The sequence below is a fragment of the Saccopteryx leptura genome, chromosome 5, assembly GCF_036850995.1.
Source record: "Saccopteryx leptura isolate mSacLep1 chromosome 5, mSacLep1_pri_phased_curated, whole genome shotgun sequence".
Lineage (NCBI taxonomy): Eukaryota > Metazoa > Chordata > Mammalia > Chiroptera > Emballonuridae > Saccopteryx > Saccopteryx leptura.
In genome coordinates, this window is record NC_089507.1 from 175,700,631 (window position 1) to 175,710,587 (window position 9,957).

The 9,957-nt window shown below is 42.0% G+C and overlaps 1 non-coding gene across 1 annotated transcript; it reads right to left on the reverse strand.

The window, feature by feature from the left end:
* Positions 1 to 2,042: 2,042 nt before the first annotated feature.
* LOC136407191 (U1 spliceosomal RNA) lies at positions 2,043 to 2,204 on the reverse strand. Its single transcript, XR_010751800.1, has one exon. It is a non-coding gene; the product is annotated as a U1 spliceosomal RNA (small nuclear RNA).
* Between the last annotated feature and the right edge of the window lie 7,753 nt (positions 2,205 to 9,957).

Sequence of the window (9,957 nt, forward strand, 5' to 3'; positions counted from 1 at the left end):
ACTAATTTCATCCCTCATATTCTCAGAAGCTTCCCCCGGTTAACTGCATCAGAGAGATTTGAACCTCTGGTAGTGGCTTTTCATACAGGCCTGGAGGCTATTTGGATACTCTTGGCTTCTTACCTGTGAGATTCCTGCTCACCTTAGAGTAAGTCACACACCCTCTTCCCTGGGGGCCCATGCACCTTTGTAGAACTACACGCTGGAAACAGTCATCTCATAAGAAGGCAACGCTTGTCTACAGAAACAAGGCTTTTGTTTTTCATGTTCCACTTTGTGTATTTTCAATATTTATTGTGTCTCTTTCTTGTAGACTTAGCCAAGAGGTATTCAATTTGCAGAGATGAGCAAGTCTTCCCTTTATGCTCTCCTTTCTTTTTGCTTTTTTTTTCTAATATAAAGAATTGTTTAGAGGTACTTGGTTTATTTGATGAAAAGAAATACTGATGATAGGTGAGTGTGGTGTGTTTGCAGCAGATAACCAGGGCAGAGCAGGCCACACAAAGCCGGAAGACCATGGTAATTACTGCTAAGCAGCGAAGCATCAAAACACCTCTTGTATGGAAAGTTCATCCAATTACCACTAACCTAAGAGGAGAGGTATGTTTCCGCTATGCTTTCCATTTTAATCTAAATTGCTGTTGCTTTTTCTCTGATATGGCCATCCATCATAAAGAGTTGACCACCATTAAAACTGTTTGATTTGGAACCCTGTAGTGTTTGGCTAAGAGGGTAAATGCAAATTTGATGAAAGAATGGGAATAAATTTACATATCAGCCTCAGCTCACATGGAGAAAGTAAACATTCTGTTTATCTCAAGTGTCACTTTATGATCTCAGTAGAATATAAAACTGACCTTGGCCCAGTCATTGCAAAAGGTCTAAATGAAATATGCAGTTGTCTGAATGCGACTTACTGAGGTAGAACCTGCGGGTAAACCCCGCGGAACTCGGCAAACAGGGCGGCAGAGGGCAGGCTGGGAAGGCATTTGCTCTGATAAACTGCAAAATGAAATTCCAGAGTGAGGGGCTGGTGAACAGGAGAGGATAACAAAAACCCTACTCCGTGCATCTCCTTCGCTCACCATGAACTAAGACAGCCCGCTTAGCCCACAGTTTTTAGTCTTTAGTTATCTACAAATTAAAGAGCAAAAGAATTTTGAAGACATCGGAATTCACACTTGGATGTAGTGTGTGCATTCACCAGGCTTTTGTTTTATCATTTGGGGACAAGAGTAAGATCATCATTTTGCTTGGTTTCTCGAAACTAAGCTTGATCTGAGGAACTCCACCACTCCACATGCACACAGGTAGTTCACACTGCGGGAGCCTAATTCCTCTCGGCTGTTTCAATCAGCCATGCTTGCATTTTCCAGAATATTTTTAATTAGTTTTTTTTTTCAAGCTAAGTCAATATTCATCAGTATATAAAAGAACATCAGACTTTTGTTCAAACCGAAGGCTTTTGAGTGCACAGAAAACTATTCAGATCGACTGCAGGCATCTGTATTGATATGTTACCGCTACTTTTTCCCACCCCGGAGTTCATTGCAGAAAATGAAGGAGCAAAGGGTTATCTATGGAGGAAAGTGGATGGCACAGTATATAGAAAATTTGAATTCTTCTGGAAATTTTCCTCACTGTAGCACAGAAACATACCCTGAGTAAAATAAAGGTAAAAACTATTTTGCAGTTAGAGTTTAAATTAGAAAAAAAAAATATTCTTGTAGAATATAGTTATGCATTTTCTTTTATAGTCAATAAAATAGTTATTTTTCAAAGAAATAATATATGTCACAGAATAACACAAAGCCTTAATGGAAAACCTCATAGAAACTCCATATCTAAGTACAGTTTGCATTTTCAGTTGCTAAATAATTAAGCATATTTAGCAACTTTTCAGGGTTAACTGAGGTTTGTGAGGCTAAATGGGTGGGAGTTTTGGGAAACTTAATGTGAATGAGGAGAAAGCACCTATTTTTAAAAGGTATTTGGAAAGAGACTGGCATATTTGTCTGCAGTGAAGTATAATTTTTTTCTTTTAAGGGAGAGCATGAATACAGTCCCCCATTACCACAAATTACTCAGTTGAGTTTCTCACATTTGGGGAAGTTGCAAGGGTCAGCACCTCAGAATGCAATGGATAAGCCTCACCCTGGGGAAGCCACCTTCATGATCATGGTTCTCTCTGGCCAGGTAAATATTTGTGAAGGATAATTTTTAAAAAGTACATGTTTGTGTGTGTCTGCGCAGGGGGATAGTATATGCACTTAAGGAAATAAGATGGTAGAGACTCTCTCCCAAGATGTCCTGTGTTCACATACATGGGCACCCAGACTAGTGGGACCCACACAGCATTGCTTCTGGTCTGAAGTGATTGTAAAACCACCACAACAACAAAAAACCAAAACAAACAAACAAAAAAAGAGGCTCATGGCTGAGCAAACTATACTACAACTCAGTAGGCCCTTTCTTTCCCACATTCCAAGATGTTTGAGTCTGAGTAACAGAGCTTCCAGAAAGCAAAATGTAATGCTTCATAGAGTATTGATATGATTTAAAAAAAACCCAAAAATCTAAGAAAGGAAGAAACAATCACTACAGCACAGGATCTGAGTACCCAGATGAGGGTATGGGCAGGGCACAGGGCAGTGGGGCATGCGTGCCACTTGTGGGCCATCTCAGACCTAGGATGCACCTCGAAGTGCGTCATTTACTCAAAATGAAGATCACCCTCTACCCATCACCCGCTGAACCTCATTAGATGGTCCACACACTAAAACTGATAGCTAGGGTGGGGAACTACCCAAATGTTTATCATTGACTGATTAACGGATAAACAAGTGGGGCACATCCATACAAGGAGTTATTACCTGGCAGGGGAAAGAAAAAAAGAATGATATATGCTCGTTGTAATAAATATCAGATACATGATGAATTCTGAAAACAGTGCTATATGAAAGAAGCCAGTCAAAAGATCAAATGCTATATGATTCCATTTCTATGAATTGTCTACAATAGGCAAATCTAAGGATTCCCTGGGGCTTGGGTTGAAGGCGGGAATGAATAATGATGACTGATGGGTATGGGGTCTGTTCTTTGGGGTGATAATAATGTTCTAAAATTAGATATCACATTCAAATTCAGAATCAAAGCTGAACTTGAGTATGATAATTACAGTGTGTCCATAAAGTCATGGTGCACTTTTGATCGAACACAGGAAAGCAACAAAAGACAATAGAAATGTGAAATTTGCACCAAATAAAAGGAAAACCCTCCCAGTTTCTGTAGGATGATGTGGCATCTTGTGTTCAAGCGCAGATGATGACGTAACACCGTGTATACAACGGAGCAGCCCATGGCCATGCCAGTTGAGATGTGGACGATACAGAGGAAAGTTCAGTGTGTTCTGTGGTTCGCTAAATTCGAATCTGTGACCAAAGTGCAACGTGAATATCGGCACGTTTATAACTAAGCACCATCATATAGGAATAACATTACTTGGAGGGATAAGCAGTTGAAGGAAACCGACAGTTTGGTGGAGAAACCCCGTTCTGGTAGGCCATCAGTCAGTGACGAGTCTGTAGAGGTTACACGGGATAGCTACCTAAGGAGCCTTAAAAAATCTGTGTGTGAGCCCACATTGAACTGCACTGCATAGGTATAAAACTGGGAGAGTTTTCCTTTTATTTGGTGCAGATTTCACATTTCTATCGTCTTTTGTTGCTATCCTGTGGCCGATCAAAAGTGCACTATGACTTTACGGACACACTGTATTTGTGGCTTATCTGTGATGTACCAGGTATGGGAGGCCATGAGAGAGAATAAAAATACTTGTGGAACTCATGATCTAGCAGGAGAAAGGCAAATGTCTACAATATATAAGCACCTAACCAGATTCCTGAGTGCATGAATAATAATATAATGTCTTGAATGCAAATCAGGGTGAGTTTACTATTCTGAGACATGGAATGCTCATGAAAGGGCAATATTCAAGTCCAGACACTTTAGTCCAGAAAGAGCACACTTAGAAAAATCTGGTTGGTCAGGACTTTGGAGGAACTACCAATCACATACAATACAGAGAGGCTGAGGAAGCATGAACACTCCACCAAAGAAGGTGTGTGGCAGTTCCTGCCTCGCCTCCTCACACCCTTGCTATGGGCGTCACCTCAGTTAATCCTCAGAATCCTGAAAAGAAGATTATAAGCAATGATACTACCTCCATTTTGCAGATGAGGACACTATGGGATAGAAATATTAAGGAATTTGGCCCTGAGCGGTTGGCTCAGCGGTAGAGCGTCGGCCGGGCGTGCGGGGGACCAGGGTTCGATTCCCGGCCAGGGCACATAGGAGAAGCGCCCATTTGCTTCTCCACCCCCCCCTTCCTCTCTGTCTCTCTCTTCCTCTCCTGCAGCCAAGGCTCCATTGGAGCAAAGATGGCCCGGGCGCTGGGGATGGCTCCTTGGCCTCTGTCCCAGGCGCTAGAGTGGCTCTGGTTGCGGCAGAGCGATGCCCTGGAGGGGCAGAGCATCGCCCCCTGGTGGGCAGATCGTCGCCCCCTGGTGGGCGTGCCGGGTGGATCCCGGTCGGGCGCATGCGGGAGTCTGTCTGATTGTCTCTCCCCGTCTCCAGCTTCAGAAAAATACAAAAAAAAAAAAGAAATATTAAGGAATTTGTTTAAGGTCAATTAGTAAAAGACAAAACTAACTCTAATATAACTGTTGATCACCCAGGCTTATACCCTGAACCACTACCCTCTTCTGGTCTCTTGTTCCAAATAGTCCCAAAGTATATAAAATTTAGTAATAAATAAGAACTTCAGGAGGAAGCACATCCATTCTCTTTTTGAATTTTTTTAAAATTGAATTTAGTGGTGGTGACACTGGTCAACAGGTTTCAGGTGCCCGATTCTGTGATACATCTGCACACCGTATTGTATACCATCTTGTGTGTTCACTCCCCTGCCCCAAATCAAGTCCTTGACCCAAGAGATGTTCACGCAGAGGCCAACAGACCATTTGTTGGAAACGTGAAGGGTCTAAAGTATTGGGATCAAATGACCTATATGTTCTTTTAACCGTAGTAACCACTCTGATGTGGTGACTATGGGATGTAAGAACAGAGCCCAAGTCCTTGCATATGGTTGTGCAAGTGGGTGCTGCATATTCACACACTTCATGGGTTTGAATCGTTATTATTATGATTTTCCTGAAGATGGAACTACAGAGTTTTACCTGTTCTTTATATGCCCCAAGTTTCCATTTAGGTCTTTAGGGGTGCTGACCATACCTGATTTAGAAAGGTAATTGTAAATGGTAGACAGGAATCATATATTCTAGAGCAAATTTGGTGCTGATTATTGATTGATGACATGTCACAAAATTCCTAACACAGGCACATGATACAACAAGACATTTTTCTTTTTTTTGGAAAAAAATCTACGTTTCTGATCTTGAATGACTTTTGAAAGGATGGCCCTGCCTTTGCAGTTTTGAGAATACATTCTGAAGTATGTCTTTATAAGAGAAAAGAAGCCTGACCAGGCAGTGGCGCAGTGGATAGAACGTCGGACTGGGATGCAGAGGACCTAAGTTCGAAACCCCGAGGGTGCCGGCTTGAGTGCAGGCCCATGTGGTTTGAGCAAGGTTCACCAGCTTGAGTCCAAGGTTGCTGGTTTGAGCAAGGGGTCACTTGGTCTGCTGTACCCCCCTTGTCAAGGCACATATGAGGAAGCAATCAATGAGAAACTAAGGTGCCGCAATGAAGAATTGATGCTTCTCATCTCTCTCCCTTTGGTTTGTCTGTCCCTCTCTCTGTTCCCTCTCTCTGTCATAAATAAATAAATAAATAAATAAATAAATAAAAAGAAAGTTTATAAGCAATTCATAGGCATGGAACAAGCTGGTTTCATGGTCCACCTTGCTCCCAGTGAGTCCCATTTTAAATCTCTCTCAAATTCACTCTGTGGCCCAGAAACATGGCAGAGTTGCGTGTGGAGGGCCAGAGGGCTGGGAGACCAGGAGGCCCAGGCAAGTCCTGGAGCCACGTCCTGGACGTAAAACTCTCCCTCCTTCTGTCTCTGAAGAATCCAGTAAGCTATGGCTGAAAGCCCAATCATGCATCAGGTCTCAGGGTGATTAGTCAAAGAAACAAAACAAAACAAGAACAGAGAATCTGAAACTATTTTATCATCCTATTGTATCATTATTATTAAACTCTAAAGAGAAGTATTATAAACATAAAAAACATGACATGTTAAAACAGAAAAAAGCATGACATTTTAAAAAAGCATGGCATGTTAAAGCATGCTATCTTTATAACTTAATACTTTCTAATTTGTAAAGTACTACAAGTGTATTAATGTGAACAGTGGTAGCAATATGAATGATATTCATAATCTTCTTTACAGTTATAGCACTTGAAAGTAGCCAGTTATTATCTCTATGTCTTTTCTGTATTTTCTTTACATATGCACGTTATTATTTTTATGTAATTAAGTCCATCACTTAATGTGTTGCATAAGCAAAAAATGCATATACTCTTGTAATTTTTGCCTGAGAAATACATTGCAAATTGTCCTCATAGTTAAATGTGTTTGTCTACTACACGGTTTTTATTATCTTAAGATAATCTGATATCTTAACACTGTTTATCCTACTTTATAGATAAAGCATTTTTTTAGAGACTTGAAATCACATAAATTTATTTTCTCACAGTTTTGGAGATCAGAGTCCTAAAATAACAAGCTGTATTTTTCCTGAAGACTCTAAGAAATGAGCTTTGCCCTGCCTTTTCCGGTTTCTAGAGAACTCCTGATTGCCATGGCTTGTAGCCCCTCCCTCCATCCTCAGATCTCTCTTTTCCATCCTCAGATTTTCTCTGACTCTAACTTCCTGCCTCTCTCCCTCCTGGAAAGAACCTAGTGATTATGTTGAGCCCTCCTAACTCACCCAGGATAACAGAGAATGAATGTTTAAGGCTCTTGTGTTTATTGTAGAATTACCACTTAGTTTATATAAAATTCCAGTTTATATTTCCATCAGCTGACACAAATGCTCATTTTTTATCACTCCCATTTATTGCTGGGCATATTCATTAAAAAGAAAAACATTGGCCAATTTAATAAGATAAATTAATTATGTGCATATATATTATATGATAAATATGTAGATTACAAATGAGGTAAAAAAAGTTCTTTCATATGTTTACCACTTAGTTCTATCAATTCTTCAGGGACTTGTCTGTTCATGCATCTTCTTCCAACTTGATGTGTTTATCTTTTTCTTATTTATTTATAAAATCTCTTCATACAGGCCCTGGCCGGTTGGCTCAGCGGTAGAGCGTCGGCCTGGTGTGCGGGAGACCCAGGTTCGATTCCCAGCCAGGGCACATAGGAGAAGCGCCCATTTGCTTCTCCACCCCCCCCCCTTGCTCTCTGTCTCTCTCTTCCCCTCCCGCAGCCAAGGCTCCATTGGAGCAAAGATGGCCCGGGTGCTGGGGATGGCTCCTTGGCCTCTGCCCCAGGTGCTGGAGTGGCTCTGGTCAGGGCAGAGCGACACCCCGGAGGGGCAGAGCATCGCCCCCTGGTGGGCAGAGCATCGCCCCCTGGTGGGCGTGCCGGGTGGATCCCAGTTGGGCGCATGTGGGAGTCTGTCTGACTGTCTCTCCCCCTTTCCAGCTTCAGAAAAATACAAAAAAAAAAAAAATCTCTTCATACAATAAAGTTGTTAGTCTTTTGTCTTCCAGGTATTGTGGTGTCTGTATGTATGGGTATATAAGTTTTGAAATTTGATATTATATGTAATTAAATATAGCAGTTATTTACTTGGTGATTGATATCTTTGTTACTATACTTACACAATACTTCCTATCCTGAAATGATCTATTCCTCTCTCTTCCTGGTTTTTATTTTAATTTTATTACATGTTTATGTTTATCTTTTAACTTAAAAAAAATCAAAATTTATTGGTAATGGATATGATGCATGTATGATATTATATGTGTCTCTACTTTTCATTCTTCACTCATAAGGATTTACTTACTATCTCATTAGCTTTTCTACTTTGCTTTACCTACTATTTTGAAAACCACTCTTATCACATCCTAAATTTTTATCCATGCTGGACTTTCTGGGTTTCTATTCTGTTCCATTAACCTACCTGTTCTTGTACTGATATCATGCTATCACACCAGTGAGTCAGCTTTCCCAGCAGTGATTTTCAGAGGTGAGAATGGCAAGATCACAGCTCATTGAATTGGCCTAGCAACAAGGCCTCCCAGCTGAGCCTCAAGTGACCCACATCCTGACATAGGCCTTTCCACCATTTTGCTGGGTGATACAGAATCCACTAAAATTTTAAATATATTTTTTATTTAAAAATGTATATTTTTTGTTCCAAAATTTGAAACTGTAACTTCTTTTGCCAACTTTATAACTTTCCCAATATCAAATGAGATTATTATCAAAGCACTTAAAATACTATCACAAATGTTGTTAATAAAATAATTTTTCCTTCCTATGGCAGAATAAAGAAAACCTGATTTTGTAACAATTTTCAAAAACTAGTATCACTGGCTGGAAAGAGAGGAGAAGAATTATAGGTTCAGTTTTCTTTGTTATTATTATTATTAAGTGGGAGGCAGAGAGACAGACCCACATGTGCCGCAACCAGGATCCACCCAGCAAGCCCCCTATGGGGCAATACTCTGCCCATCTGGAACCATTGTTCCAGATGGCATTATTTGGCAACTGAGCTATTTTAGCTCCTGAGGTGAGGCCATAGGGCCATCCTCAGTGCCCCAGGACCAACTTGCTGAAATGAGCCATGGCTGCAAGAGGAGAGAGACAGACAGAGTGAGAGAGAGTAACAGAGAGAGAGAAAGAAAGAGAGAAGGGGGGGAGGAGGAGGGGCAGAGAAGTAGACAGGCATTTCTCCTGTGTGCCCTGACTGGGAATCAAACCTGGGACTTCCACTCTCCAGGCCGACTCTGTAACGCTGAGGCAAACCAGCCAGGGCTAGGTTTAGTTTTCAGCCCTAACACTTAGATTCATCGCTAGAACTAACCACCTTTTTAAAGAAAGAGAGGCTTCAGAAAACAACATTAAAGTATATTTATTCATTTTTTTAAGTCTCAGAAGGAAAAGCCTATTTCAAGACAAGTCTTTTTTTTTTGTTGGTTTTTTTTTTGTATTTTTCTGAAGCTAGAAACCGGGAGAGACAGTCAGACAGACTCCCACATGCGCCCGACCGGGATCCACCGGCACACCCACCAGGGGGCGACGCTCTGCCCACCAGGGGGCGATGCTCTGCCCCTCCTGGGCGTTGCTCTGTCGCGACCTGAGCCACTGTAGCGCCTGGGGCAGAGGCCAAGGAGCCATCCCCAGCGCCCGGGCCATCTTTGCTCCAATGGAGCCTCGCTGCGGGAGGGGAAGAGAGAGACAGAGAGGAAGAAGAGGGGGAGGGGTGGAGAAGCAGATGGGCGCCTCTCCTGTGTGCCCTGGCCGGGAATCGAACCCGGGACTTCTGCACGCCAGGCCGACGCTCTACCACTGAGCCAACCGGCCAGGGCTCAAGACAAGTCTTGATGCTGAAGGCATGCAGAGAAATTTGCCATTGTTATGAAGGAGACTCAGCTCTACTGACTTAGGAGAGGCACTAGCTTCATAGTTGTTTAAGGCAAAATACTGTGTCTTTCAAAACTACGCTATGGGTAGTAACTGCAATAAAAAGTTTTGTCTAAATGAGTAACTTCTCCTGAGTTCACATTTGGATGAAAACCTTCAGCCGCATTCAGCAGGAGGGAAGGCTCCCGTGGGTGGAGGGTCCCAACACAGGACCAGGGCTGGGTTGGTGTCAGGGTGCTGAGACACCCGATCTCTCAGTCTTGAACTCTTTGAGGACTTAGTTTCAGTCTTCTCATTTGAAAATGAGAGTGATGGCCAGATTAGCCCTT